Source organism: Dermacentor variabilis, chromosome 5 (genome assembly GCF_050947875.1).
Source record: "Dermacentor variabilis isolate Ectoservices chromosome 5, ASM5094787v1, whole genome shotgun sequence".
Taxonomy (NCBI): Eukaryota; Metazoa; Arthropoda; class Arachnida; order Ixodida; family Ixodidae; genus Dermacentor; species Dermacentor variabilis.
Genome location: NC_134572.1, coordinates 167,837,404 through 167,852,451, shown reverse-complemented (window position 1 = coordinate 167,852,451; position 15,048 = coordinate 167,837,404).

Genomic DNA, 15,048 nt, shown 5'->3' with positions numbered 1-15,048 from the left:
TTAGCCATCTCGTTTAAATTCTTCCAAGATGGGTCGACAGACCCCATGTGCGCAGGAAACCAGCGGATTTCGATCTCGTGGCTGTCCAACTCACCGATCAGCTGGGCAGCCCTTTTGGTTACAAAGCCATTGGTAAAGTGTCTAATAGCCATCTTAGAGTCACTGTAAATCTTCATCCACTTATTATTCCTTAAAGCCAATGCTATCGCTACTTGTTCCGCGACTGTCGTGTCTTTAGTCATGATTTTAATAGCATCCTGAGTGAGACCATCTGCATCTACTACTACTGTCGTAAAGGCTTTCTTTCCTCTGACCCACGCAGCATCTACAAATGCCGCATGTTCTCTGTCGGGTTCTATCTCTTGCAGGAGAGCTTTGGCCCTTGCCTTTCGTCTTTCCAGGTTGTGCACCGGGTGCATATTTCTGGGGAAAGGAGTCGTCTTGATTATCTCTCTTATGCTATCTTTTAGTTCTACTGTGCCTTCACCTGAAATTTTGGATTCGGTTGGGCACCATCCTACCTCTTCTAGTATTGCTCTACCTGGCCTTGTTCCAGAGAGCCTCTCTCTGTGGGCAATTTGCTGAGCTTCAATTATCTCGGCTATTGTGTTGTGGAGCCCGAGTTTCATTAATTTGTTATCCGGAGTGTTAATCGGTAACCCCACTGTTGTTTTGACTAGCCTTTTAATTAATCTGTTCAATTTGTTTATCTCTGGCTGTGTCCAAGTGAGCATCCCAGCTACATACGAGAAGTGACACAAGGCGAAAGCGTGGACCAGTCTCATGGCGCTCTCCTCTCCCAGCCCTCTGTGTCTGTTAGTGATTCTCCTTAGCAGACTTATTAACTCCACAGTCTTGCTTGTGATGTGTCGTATTGTTCTTCCATTTGCCCCGTTTGCCTCCAGGAATATTCCTAAGACTCTAATGGATTCTACGTGCTTAATAGATTCGCCTGCCTTCGTGGTCAGTACTAACCTGGGTCCTTCCTCGGGAACGAATCCCCTCGGTTTTCTACCCCTTCTTCTGTTCTTGAGTAGAACGAGTTCAGACTTATTAGCAGAGCATTTGAGTCCCATGCCTTCTAAAATAGACTCTACCTCATAAATGCTCTTCTGAAGTCTGCTTTCCGCATGTCCCATACTTCCTTCAGCGGTCTATATAGTCACATCGTCTGCATAAATGGTAAAGTGAATGCCCTCTATCCTTTTAAGTCCCTTTGCCACTTTTGACATGGCCAGGTTGAAAAGCATAGGTGACAAGACCGACCCTTGTGGCGTCCCTCTGTCACCGAGATCCATCTTCTTTGATTTAATATCCCCGAATCTAAGGTGAGCTGAACGATTGCCAAGAAAGGTTTTGACCACTTCATAGAGTTTTCTCCCCAATCCCAGTCGCAAATCACTTCAAGTATTGCTCTATGCTTAATTCTGTCAAAAGCTTTTTCGGCATCCAACCCCAAGAGCGCTCGAGTGTTTTTTGGTTTAGCTAATAACAGTTTATGTTTGATTAACAACATGGCATCTTGTGTGGACAAGCCTGATCTGAAACCAATCAGATTGTACGGTAGGATGTCATTGTCCTCCACATATTTCGTTAACCTGTTCAATATGACATGCTCAATTGTCTTCCCTAGACATGATGTTAACGAAATTGGCCTCAGATTATCCAAGTTGAGTTGCTTGCCCGGCTTTGGTATTAAGATAGTACTGGCCGTCCTCCATTCTTCTGGATATACCCAATTTTTCCATAGGTCATTAATGTATGTGGTCAGATGTTTTATTGAATCGTCGTCCAAATTCTTAAGCAATCTGTTAGAGATGCCGTCCGGGCCAGCTGCTGACCTAGTATTCAGATCATACAGTGCCGTGCGTACCTCACTTTCGGTGACTTCCTGATCCATATATTTGCATTCTACCCCTAAGTAATCGGGATAACTCACATCGTGATCTTCTTTCCTGAGAGGCAAGTATTTAGTAGCCAATCGCTCCATTATGCTCTCTGCGCTTGCAGTCTGACTCTCCTGGTGTACCAGTTTCGCCACTGCCGTACGTCTATTCGATTTAGTGCCTTTTTCGTTGAGCAGATGCCTGAGCAGACTCCAATTGCCTCCACGTTTTATCCTTCCGTCTACACATTTACACACCTCATCCCATTTTTGTTTCTGCAAATATCGGGCGTGTTCCTCTAAATTCTTATTGAGCTGAGCAATTCGTTTTCTAAGTCTCCTGTTTAGGGGTTGTGATTTCCATCTTTTTAAAATCGATTGCTTGGCTTCGATCAAATGCGCCAATCTACTATCAATTTGTTCAACCTCTTCCTCTGTCTCTATAGCCTTAGTTGCTGCATTCAAGTCGTCCCTAAGCTGAGCCACCCACTCTTGTAGTGTGATGCGCCCCTTTCTATCTGTGTCTGCTCTGTCTTTTCTGATTTTTCTAAAGTGATACCAGTCTATGTAAGTGAAATGCTTTACCTCCCCCCCCCCCTGTCGTTTATACCATTATGTGTAGTATGTAATGGTCGCTTCCTAGGTCCGTACCAGAGTTGATCCAGTCTGCCACGGGTAAGTTATAAGTGAAAGATAAGTCCGGGGTAGTGTCCCTACACGTGGAACTGCCACACCTGGTAGGAAAGGCTGGGTCCGTGATAAGAGAAAGGCCTAAATCCGTGGCGAGATGCCAGATTCCTTCCCCTTTTTTACTACTCCAGCGGTAACCCCAAGATTGGTGTGGGGCGTTGAAGTCCCCTCCTATTATGAGTGGCGCAGTTTTGACTACCCTCACGGCCTTATTAAAAATTGCTCTGAAGCTCTGTCTCATCTCTCTGGGACTGCTATATATGTTGAGGCAGAACAAGCTTTGCGCTTTACCTCTGTGCCTTTTAGGACCATTTCTATCAATATGTACTCAATTTATCTCGCCCCTGATTTTAGATCGTGCTCTATGTAGGGAATTTTCTTGTCAATTAGGGTGTCAATTCCTCTGCCTGGTTCTTTGCCTTTGGACACCGAGTTGAAGCCGGACAGCCTGATCTCCTCCGCTAGAGTTTCCTGCAACATTAATAATTTCGGCCTATTTTCAACCGTTTTGATTATCTGTGCTAGTGACGCTCTTTTTTGCTGAAATCCTCTGCAGTTCCACTGCCACACACTAAGTCTATTTCCGTTATCCATTATTATTGGCGCTACCCCCTGACTTGCTACCCCCTGTCACTGTTCGCTTGACTGTACCACCTACCGCTCCTGGGGGTATTCTAGCGCTTTCTGCTTCCAAGGCCATACATTCTTCATCCTCTCCTTGGGCCTCTAGCCTTTTCAACCTTTTCTCGGCTATTAACTTCCACTTCCATGTTTTAGCCACCTTAAGGTTAACGCTGTCTACCGTGTCCTTTAGGTCCCTAATCGCATTCCTAATCTCTTCCAGAACCGAGCACATCGATTTTGCCTCCGGAACTACATCTCTCTTTTTGGGCGCCGGTGTGTCTTCTTCCTGGCTGTTACTTCTACACACCGGCTTAGCTATTGCCACACTGCGGCTTTCTGTCCTCAACCTTTTTTTCATTTCCTCAATCTGCTGCTTAAGTTCTTCATTTGCTTTCTTTAGTGATATAACCTCTCTGACCAGCTGTTCTACTCTGGCATCATTGCTTTGTTTCTGCGAGGCTAGCGCATCTGTGACTTTCACAGTACCTTTGACTTTCTCGGCCCAGGTCGCTCCTGGCTCCTTTTTCTTGTTTGTCTTCAGCTCCTGCTCCTCGAAGCGCACCTGCGCCTCCCGAGACCTGGAACGGTTTCTTCCCCTCGATGTTGAGCGCTGTCTTGATCTTGATGTGCTTCTCCAGTGTGAGCGCCTTCCGGCGCCTGGAGGGGTTTCCTTTGTCGGTTGGGCCGATTCCATCTCGGTCTCCACTTTGGAGCGTTGTCTTCTTCTTATTCTTACTACATACGGTATTTGGTACCGCTGCTTGCAAGCCCTGTCACCTGTGGGGTGATCTTCACCGCAGAACTTGTATTTCGGAGTGCAGCTGTGAGCCTCCCCTGGGTCTTGCATACCACATCCCCTGCACTGCACAACATCAGGTGTTGGACAAACGTCTCATCTGTGTCCGATTCTTCCACATGCGTAACATACGTCAAATTGCTTCTTGTACAGGTAGCACCTCACGAGGGTTGATCCATATTTGATGAAGTTGGGCACCCTGAATCCGTCGAAAAGCACAATAACCGATCCCGTAGCTTCGATACGTTGTGCAGCCAACGCCGTTGGGTTGTATTCATGCACAATCTTTTTCGTGATCACACTCTCACTGTCATTGAGGTTCACTCTTCTAATAACCCCCTTGCACGTAGAGTGGGGGGCTGTTTCATAAGCACTCACTTCATATTCTGCCTCCATGATCGTAATGGGCTTGATTCTCACATACCTTTCAGCATGAGAGGAGTCCGGTGTACTAACCACCACAATATTCTGTGTGAAGTTGGGGCAGACGATGTCTTCCTTCGCTTGGTCTGCTGTTAGCCCGGCTGCCTCGACGACCGCTTCTCCAATAGCTGTGCTTACCTTGTTCAGGTTGAGGCCTCCCCGAGGCCTAACGATGATTTTCCTGTGCTCCTCCGGCAGTTGCGGCATTCTTGACGCTTCACAATCCGGCGCTTGAGCTTGTCGGCCCCAGCAGCACCTTTGTTGGCGATCTCCTTTCCTTGTGATTCTTGGATAAAATTTGCGGCTCCACTAGCTCCCCAGGTCTTTTTCGCAGATCGCGATCTTCGGTTGGTGACCACCTGCCAACCCATTCTTTCCTCGCCGTCTTCCGTCTCCGAGGAGAGTTCGTCGTCCATGCGTATATCGGCCATGCCGGCTTGGCGGGCTCGCTAGACCTTGTGCAAAGGTATCCACCGATTCGGGTTAAGCTCACGAATCCGATAATGAGCTTGAATGCGTGGTCCTGCCAAAAGTGCCTGCAGAATCATTCAAAAAGGCGGAGACGATGCGGAGCACGTCCGCTTTCATCAGCTTCTTCTTCTTCCATGAAATTGCATTAGTGGTTAAAAAATTAAAACAGTTAGGGCTGCAGTCGGGTAGAAGAAAAAAAACATCAACGTATCTAAAAACTTTTAGAATCCTAAAATCTGGCAGCCGACCACTCATGTTCATGTCTAGTTTTGCTAAGAATATATCGCTAAGGATGGGAGCTATACACGATCCGATACAAATTCCCTCCTTCTGTATACAAGGCTGCCCTTCCCACCGAATGAAAGTAGGCCGAAGATAAAACTAAGAAATTCTAAGGCAACGTTTCCAAAGCTGTCAATAGAACACTGAACGCTGGAGAGCATACCTGAATGCGGTAAGGAATAATACAGGTCTGTTATGTCTACAGAGAAGGCCTTAATATTTTTATGTGTTGACGACCTGAAGTAATCCAGTACCACATCAGAGTTTTTTTTTACGGAAAACGGGTCCTGAATTGGCAACGTCTAGAGCATTTTTTGACGATACAATGCTGTACATTTTTGCCAGGTGAAGTTTTCTGGCATATTGGCTCAAAAATGTGCATCCATGTTGTGTGTCTTTACGCTAAAGAACACATCAACGCAATCAAGCTTGCCTGGCAACTATACCCTTCGTAACACCATCTAAAGGCAGGCATTTACAAAGCTTCTTGGCTTTCGCTTTCACTTTTGACAAACACAAATTTGTACATGGGATAAAAATTTGTTTACTGCATCTGAACCTTTTTCGTTGAAGGCCGCATGAGACAATACCGCGAAACCCCCTTTCCTTATCTGCGGGTAATACACACAGCTTTTTGTCCTTCAAGACAGAGGCTATGCGTTTTACAGATACCTTTGGAACCGCTGGCTTGCTATGGATCAAGGCATCGACACCGTCAGACACACACCACACAGCGTCGTCTCCGGAGGTGCGCAGGAAAACATGTCTGACGAGCGATAGGAGCTCCGGAGGAGTCCTCTTTTCGACGGCGAACTTTGGCCCAAGCGCGAGCACGCGTTGCACATCGTGAGGAACACTTTCCCGTTGAAGGAAATTAACTTTCCTTTGTGGCGCAAGGAACTTGTCGGGGAGGAGCCAACGCAATTCCTTGAGTTGAACCTGCGACAAGCATTCCGTTGTTTGGTCGATCAGCCTTGACCACTCCCGGGGGTGCCTGGTGACCATGGATGGATTCCCGGTGGCACTTACCTGTGCAACCCGTAGTCTTCTATGCAGACGAGCCAGGGGAAGCCATTCTGACCTCTAAATCTTGCAGACCCGAACGCCATCATTAGCTGAAGGTAGAAAGCCTCAAAATAAAGCTCGAACGTCTTGCAGGAAAATCTTGTTTCCAAGACAAAATGAAAGGGACCGAGATTGGAAAACTGCGCTGGCAATGAATGCGACAGTTGTTGCTGGGTTCCTCGGAACAAGTAGAAAGGAGCCCGATGTACTAGAACTGGAATTCTGTAATGCAGTGATTTGGGCTTGTTCGTATGACATCGTGAGGCTTATAGCGCGTGAAAAGTCAAATACGAAAGGAAGACCTGCGTGTGTCACGTCTTTCTTTCGTCCGTGTCTTCTCACGCGCTATAAGTCTGACGGTCACTTAACGCACCGGTTGTTTCAGGTGTGCCTCAGGGCACGGTTGCGTGTCCTTTATTTTCCTTATTTTCATAAATGATATTCGCTAATATATCTCCTCTAACGTTCGTTTATTCGCCCACGACTGTCTTATTTACCGCAGCATCAGCGACAACCTTGGCTCTACCAAAGTCGAAAATGATCTGCGTCACGTCGAAAAATGGTGAGACATGCGGTTGATGTACCTCAGCACAAAGAAAACTGCGCTCATTCCCTTCTACTGTCGGTCCTCGAATTTCACAACAAGTTACACATCTTACGGCTTCCGAATATATTCCTTACACTCACATGAATATCTTGGCGTCTGCCTGGTTCGGGATCTTACATGATCGTCACACGAAATTAACATCAGAAGTTATGCTAACCGCACTTTCGTTTATTCATGGCGGAACTTGCGTCACACCACCTCCTCTGTGAACATACCTGCTTACCAAACACTGGTGCCGCCTAAGCTCGAGTACGCCAGCAGGAGTTTGGGACTCCCGTCAGAGTAACCTTTCAAACATGTTGGAATCAGTCCAAAATCGCGCTGCCAGCTTAATTTATTCAGAATACTCTTCTCTAACTAGCGTCACAGCACTAAAATCGCGGGTGAACCTTTTTAGTCTTGAGTGCCGCCGCATCATTTCGAGGCTTTCTGCATTTCACAAGTTTATCACTAGTCGTTTAGTCCCACTGTCATCACTCCCGCTCATCGGCTATCACTTCGCAACAGTCACCAAAAAGCCGTTTACCCCTCCTATTCCCACACCTCTGCGCATAGGACTTCAATTTTCGTTACGAAAGATTGAAACAAGTTACCCGCAGATGCTGTAAACAACACCAGCCCTGATAAATATAAAGTGGTGCTGGCAAACATTATTAAAAGTGGTTATGATTTGCTCACTCTTTCCAGCTTGTAATACGCTGCGTTGAAATCTTTATACTTATACATCGAGCGAACAATTTTTTTTATTAAGCTAAATATCACACATGTCCCCATTTATTACATTAGAGGTTGGATTGTGCCATATTTTGACGAGACACGCAGAAGAGAACCACACACCACAGAACGCTCGTTAGCCCGTATATTTGTTTTTGTGCTATGCGTGTTGTACTTATTATTTGTTTGTATTTGCTATTCATAGTTATTTTCGCTTCTTGCACTTAGTGTTTCTTTCCTGTTAATTAATTTTGCCTACATAAAATTCCGCATGTAGATCATTCCTCATCTAAAACCGCCCAACAGGTGTATTTCAACGTAAGCAAATAAAGAAAAGAAATTTAAACTACGTGGATAAGTGATATTCTCACGGACAGTGACGTCCTCCAAACAGAGCTGAGTAGCCTGCCCGGTTTATAGCGGGAACTAGGAGCCCCAGTTAGAGGGACGTGACCGGAGAATTTCTCAGCCTGGTTTTCCTGGGTAGAGGCGCTGCAGGAGTCAAGTACATCCCTTACTTAGCAGTTGCGTCTAATCCATTCGTGCACAGAAAGCTTGACTGGCGACTATAACCTCAGGTGTTGCTGGGAAACGGTGATATTGATCTGCTTAAACATCCAGATATCTGACGACCACAACCTCGTACAGAAACGCAACCTTCGTGTGATGAACACGAAGTGTCTAGTTCATGGAATGAATGAGTCTATTGGAATTCGAAGCCATGTATAATCGAATACCCCAAGTTCCTGGCAGACTGACTGATTGGTTCATTAACTGATTGATTGAGTCTTTCAGAGAAAGCAAAAGAACGCATTTAATGGAGTGAGTGAGTGAGTGAGTGCGAGAGTGAGTGCGTGAGTGAGTGAGTGACTGAGTGAGTGAGTGAGTGAGTGAGTGAGTGAGTGAGTGAGTGAGTGAGTGAGTGAGTGAATGAGTGAATGAGTGAGTGAGTGAGTGAGTGAGTGGGCGAGTGAGTGAGGGTATTTTTATCCCAATGAAACAGCATTAATACGCGAGACGCTGCAGTGAAAAACTTCGGATTTATTCTTATTTATTACTTGGGCTTCACCCGGCCTTGGCGGCCACATTTCGATGGAGGCGAAATGCCAAAACACCCGTGTACTTAGATTTAGGCGCGCGTTAAAGATCCCCAGCTGGTCGAAATTTCCGGAGTCCTCCACTACGGCGTGCCTCATAATCAGAAAGTGGTTTTGGCACGATAAACCCCATAATTATATTATATTGGGGTTCACAAGCATACAAGAGCTATTGAATTTTGGGCGCATCGAAACGCAAACGCCAATGAACCTCAAGGGGTCGTGTTCACCAGGAGAACGCCTTAACACATCTACTGCAGTGGCTGGATTCACGGTCTTGCAAAACTTCGAAAATTGCTACATTATTTAAAGAAAGCTTTAGACCAAGGCCAACTTCAATTTCTTGACTCAAACTTCCAATCGCTCTCAAGAAAGAACCTTTTAAGCCATCTGAATAAACTTTTGTCTCGTTTAGGAGGAAGATGTAAATGTAGAAAGGAAAGTTTTGTCTTAGGGTCGTATACTCTTGATAAAGACAGAAAAATTGGTAACTTAAAAGGTGAAGCTGGAATTTTTCAGGTGCTACTCAGTACAGAACAAATATCGCAACACCATAATGTTTTTCGAACGTCCTACCCAAAAGCTAGTCCTAGATTTCAAAGAAATGTATAATACGCGGTAATCAATTTCATTCGGTTTTATGATATCTCTGCTGGGTTGTAAGCTTGATGGCTCAGTTTTCTTTGTGTTTGTAATTATCAGCGGATTTCTGTGGAAATATTGACGCTGTAATACAAGAACATGCTTCCCACAGTCGGCAGATTTTAAGGTTTGATTTTTAAATGTAACAAGTATCATGAAGTTCAGTACAGTGGAAGGCGACAAAAACTTGTTCTCCGTTCCCATGTACTAAGATAGCTGATCATGGGAAAAAAGTGTGTTCCCTAAGGCGCCAAGACACAAAATTTTCAAAATGAAGATTAAATGACGGGGTTTTACGTGCCACAACAACGATCTGATTATGGGGCATGCCGTAGTGGGGGACTCCGGTTCTTTAGCATGCACATAAATATAAGTACAGGGGTGTTTGGGCATTTTGCCCCATCGAAATGCGGCTGCTGTGGCAGGGATTCAATCCTGCGACCTCGATCCTGTGAGCTATCCACTAAGCACCGTGGCGGTTACAAAATTTTCAAGCTTGAATTATGCATTGCATGCTTAACTGTACGCGTACCACATCGCGCTGGCAAAATTTCAGCGCATTCAGTGCGGTAAAAAATTTATATTGGTTCTTTTTTGATGCCACAGTTTAAGTGTATAGCAGTCGAGCGGCACTGAGTAGTGAAGAAAGGAATTAGCCTTTACAAAAGCTGCTCTGTCGCGTAACAGAAACCGCTCTTGAAAGTTGTGCTTATGATGGTCCCAGTATTGAAATCATCTTGAAAGTCACGATCTTGAAAGTCACAGCCAACGTTTGCTGGATACAGCTGTGGTCCCCGATTTCACGATGTCACCCAGTCAATACTATAATGCCAATCAGTGTGACCGATAATAAAGTATGACTTAAGGGCGCAAGAATGGTGTGTTAAAATTTGCCCATAGAATTCAGTTTTTTCTGTGTATTACCCTTTTGGGCCTCCAACTGTCAGTTAAAATGGTAAAATCAAAATAGCTGTACAACTCGCTTATGACATTTTGAAAGTAAAATCTTTTTACTTTGCATTGCATAAAGAATACAAGGTCCATTGGATGAAAGCCACAAAAAATTTTCACTTGATATCTCAGGAAAACAGATGAAAACATCTTGGTTTGTGCGGGGAGCAGACCCCTTAAATTTCTTGATTAAAATGCGTAACCCTTTCCTTCGGAAAGTAGACTTGTGTTTACGACTTTGATTCATGCGTTTCATATCAGCTTTCTGTTTTATTTTTGTTTTTGTTTTTACCATTTACTTTCGGAGACTCCTTCTTGTCTTTAATATTTCACGTGCGAGTTCTACCGATGAACAAACAGGCGAGAGCTTGCTCACTGGTTGTTTCATCTCCTTTACAGCGCCTTTTATCTGAAATACCACCACACTACATCGAGGGACATGGAAGCTGTTAAGGTAGCAGAACTTCAATGTCGCGTCTTTCTGCGAGCTAGTAGCTGCCTCTCACTCGTTCTAACCGAAGATGGCGCTCATTTTGCCGGCCCTCATGTTCCACATGGTGGAATGCTGAGTCCTGGGGCACCATAACGCGAAGCTATTCCAAGCATTTCTATTCCAATTGTGCAGTCAGCCATCCACGACTAGTCGAAAACTTTTCGGCTCACCCGCACATGGCCTGTCTATCACGCGATTACCCCGAAAACCACAAAAAGTGTATACACGTCATCTTCCATAACGTGTATGCACTCATGATGCATTATTAGACCATACAAGGGAAAACTAATCCTTTCCGATTCTACATCTCTTCCGTGATTAGCCCTCCTGTATTGATTAAACCTTTTCGGGCTGCTTCCACATAGCCAGTCTGCCTCGCAACGTCGCACAATCGCGAAAGCTCAGCACGTCAAAGTGGCCTGTACGCATTAAGGATGCGTCATTAGGCCGAATAAAACTGCTATCTTTTTTTCGGAATAGCCTGGGACTATCTCGCTATGAAAGAAATATAACACCGCGACCCGACGATCACTCTGGCACTGGCTACTCATGGCTTCAAGAGAGAATAACTTCTTTTGCTCATAATAAAAAGACATTGCATGGCAATGTTTTCAAGCCTTTTTGACACATATACAGCGTCACTGAGCCATCCCTTCTTCGCTGAGGGTGCATTTCAGCGGAGTTTTAGGCGTCCCGCTGCACGACGCGATTTTCAACAAGCGGCCGCAAGCTAAGTATGCAGAAGCCGGTCAACTGCAGACGTCGGCAGCACCCTCTGTGTCTACTTTCACTGCATGCGCTAGGTCTGCCTACCAAGACCCTTTCACATCTACGTGTTCCTCGCCTCTTCACAGCCAATTGAATAAGAAGAACCCGTCAAGGTACACAATGGTATTCGCTTAAAAAGCAAGCAAATGTGACCGCCTATAAGCGAGCAGAACTTTCGATTGGGCTGTTCTAACTGTGCTGCGGGCCACCGCCTAATGCTTGCGTCGGTGGTTACATAATTTTGACATCCGGGAATGTCAATAAACACATTAGAATTGTTTTATGTTATAGGACCCCCACTTTTCTGAAGTTTGAGTTAGTCGGGCTCACAGACACGGCTGAAGCTAAAGAAAAATTTAGGCCGACGGTATCGGCACTTGATCTTCTGGCATGACATGGCCTTCAGAACAAGGTGCACTATGCGGAGAAATTCAGAAACAAGAAACCTTGGAATTGACACTTCCTGGCCAACATGTTGCTTTGAAACCTTTGATGCCAAAAAAGAACAACAACTTACAGATGGTATTCACATATTGTAAACTGCCTGGCCAACATGTTGCTTTGAAACATTTGATGACAAAAAATGGTGTTCACATATTGTAAACTGCGCGAAGCAAATGTGCTGTGAAGTGTTTATTAAATGCCAGAAAACAAAATGAAATGCATGGTATTGTTTTTATCGTGATCTATGCTACCTATCATTTAAGGCAATGATAATGTTTATCCGCTCTACCGCCCACTGCTTTAATTTCATGCAATGTTTGTTTGTATGCGCCCCACACCATTCTCAATCCAAGCAAAAGGAGCACGGAACTTCATATTCATGCACACTTTGAAACATAGGCGACGACTACGGGAAGTCTTAGGGGCTCAAGCCCTCTCTGAGGTTTTTTTCCTCAGAAGAACAGGGCCCCCTCCTCTGGCGATGCCGATGCCTACACTCCGGCTCCTCTCTGCGCATCAATTTTCCATCGCCAGGACTGTCGCCCACATCCGAGGTTTCTTTTAGGCTTTTCCTAATTTGTCACTTGCTCATTTTTTTCATTTGACTAAAATATCGTTAGTCAATAGTTTGTGTGGATGTGATCGGCTTTTAATTAAATAATATTTTCGCCTTATTTGTGCAAATGCTGATAATCGATGGGAAGCATATTAAAGATGAATTTCGCAACAAACTAATCTTCACTTCGCATGGTATACGGGCAGTTTCTACGTAGGGAATACATATTGCACTGAATGTTCACGTTGCTATCGAAATTGATCTGCAAGTTTCGCAGCGAAAAAAAAAAAGACTAGAGCAAATTGATGCGCTCGGAACTGGTTAAATGCTCGCTTAATGGTCTCCTTGGAGAATTACATCATTTAAAGAAGTTTGATTTAGAGCTTAAAAAATCCTGATCAGCTAGTTCGTAATTCATGACTTAATTATAGAAGCGCATTTGGAGTTCAAAATGGACACAATAAATGAGGACCCACAAAAGTCGCTGCATTTTTTTCAGCACGTAATTTCTAGGTGTGTGTGTTTTGTCAAGTGCACTGTCTCTGGAACTAAGCTGTATATAAGGGATGGGCGGAATATTAGCGGTAATTCCATCATCATTAGCCTATCTTATGTCCATTGTAGAACGAAGGTCTCTCCCTGCGATCTCCAATTACCCCTGTCCTGCGCCAACCGATTCCAACTAGCAACCGTAAATATTGTTACGTGTAGCTGACGTACGAGTCTACAATATATTTACACGCAGACAAGCGGTGGCAATGATGGCGACGCTATATCAAGCGGTGGCCACGTCGTCTTCCTTCTCCTCAGTGCAGCCACACTGTGGCGGCTGTTCCGTAGCATCACCCCCGGCAGTAGAAGCGCCGTCCCGGTGCTGAATCTACACATCCGCGGCGAAAGGTGTGTGATATGGCTTTAGTCTCGCCACGTGAACGATGTCACTTGCAGCCGACGATGACGCTGACAGGTCGGCGGGGACGACTTCATACGTGACATCGGTCACTTGTCGCACCACACGGTATGGGCCAGTGTAGCGGGACAGCAGCTTTTCGGAAAGGCCCACACGTCGAATGGGGGTCCAGAGAAGCACCAGAGAACCCGGAGAACACCAGCACCACAACACCAGAGAACCTGGTGTTGTGCTAATACTGCTCCTATGCCGTGACCACTGGCATCAGTTCGAACTTCCGTTGAAGCAGACGGGTCAAAATGGGCCAGAATGGGAGGCGTGGTAAGGAGAGTAGTGAGCTGCGAAAAAGATGCGGCATGGTCAGGTCCCCAAGAAAAGAGGGCGTCTTTCTTCAAGAGGTCGGTAAGGGGACGGGCGATGGTCGCAAAATCCTTCACAAAGCGTCGGAAATATGAGCACAGCCCTACGAAACTACGAACGTCCTTGGTAGACTTCGGAACAGGAAAGTTCGTAACGGCGCGAATCTTGTCCGGGTCAGGTCGCACGCCTCTGGCGTCCACGAGGTGTCCAAGGACGGTGATTTGGCGGCGAGCGAAGTGACATTTTGACGAGTTCAACTGGAGACCGGCGCGGCGGAACACGTCAAGAATCGCTGAAAGGCGGTCTAGATGCGTGTCAAATGTGGGTGAGTAAACGATGACGTCGTCCAGATAGCACAAACAGGTGGACCACTTGAACCCCTGAAGCAAAGAGTCCATCATTCGTTCGAAGGTGGCGGGCGCGTTACAGAGACCGAAAGGCATCACCTTGAACTGATAAAGGCCGTCAGGGGTAACAAATGCAGTCTTCTCGCTGTCCATGTCGTCGACGGATATCTGCCAGTATCCGGACCGTAAGTCGATAGAAGAAAAATAAGTGGCACCGTACAGGCAGTCTAGAGCGTCATCAATACGTGGCAAAGGGTACACGTCCTTTTTTGTGATTTTGTTCAGGTGGCGATAATCTACACAAAAACGCCACGTTCCATCCTTCTTTTTGACTAGTACGACGGGAGAAGCCCAGGGACTACAGGAAGGCTCGATAATGTCCTTTGCAAGCATCTTTTTGACTTCCTGTTGGATAACAGCTCGTTCTGACGCAGAAACACGATATGGACGACGGTGAATAGGGTTCGCATCGCCAGTGTTTATGCGATGGGTCACGACGGACGTTTGACCTAAGGGTCGATTGTCAAAGTCAAAAATGTCGCGATAGCCTTCAAGAACGCGGCAAAGGGCTGCAGCTTGAGCAGGTGTAAGGTCAGAGGAGACCATCTTCTTCATGTCGACGTCAGTACTGTGCGATGACGTCACGGTATGGGCTGAGCTGTAACGATCTTCCACTGTGAATGGCTCAACCTCATCATCCTGCAAAGCGCGAATTATAGCCAAGGAGATCCCCTGAGGCAGAACTTGCGCGGTTAGCGCGAAATTGACGAGTGGAAGGCAGGTGCGGTTACCAGTAATTTTCAGCACAGTGTGCGGCACGATAACACCATGTGTAAGCATAACGGCCGGAATTGGTGCGGCCACGTAATTGCCGTCAGGTACAGCTGGTGAGGACAACAAGTCAACGTGTGTCATAGAGTGAG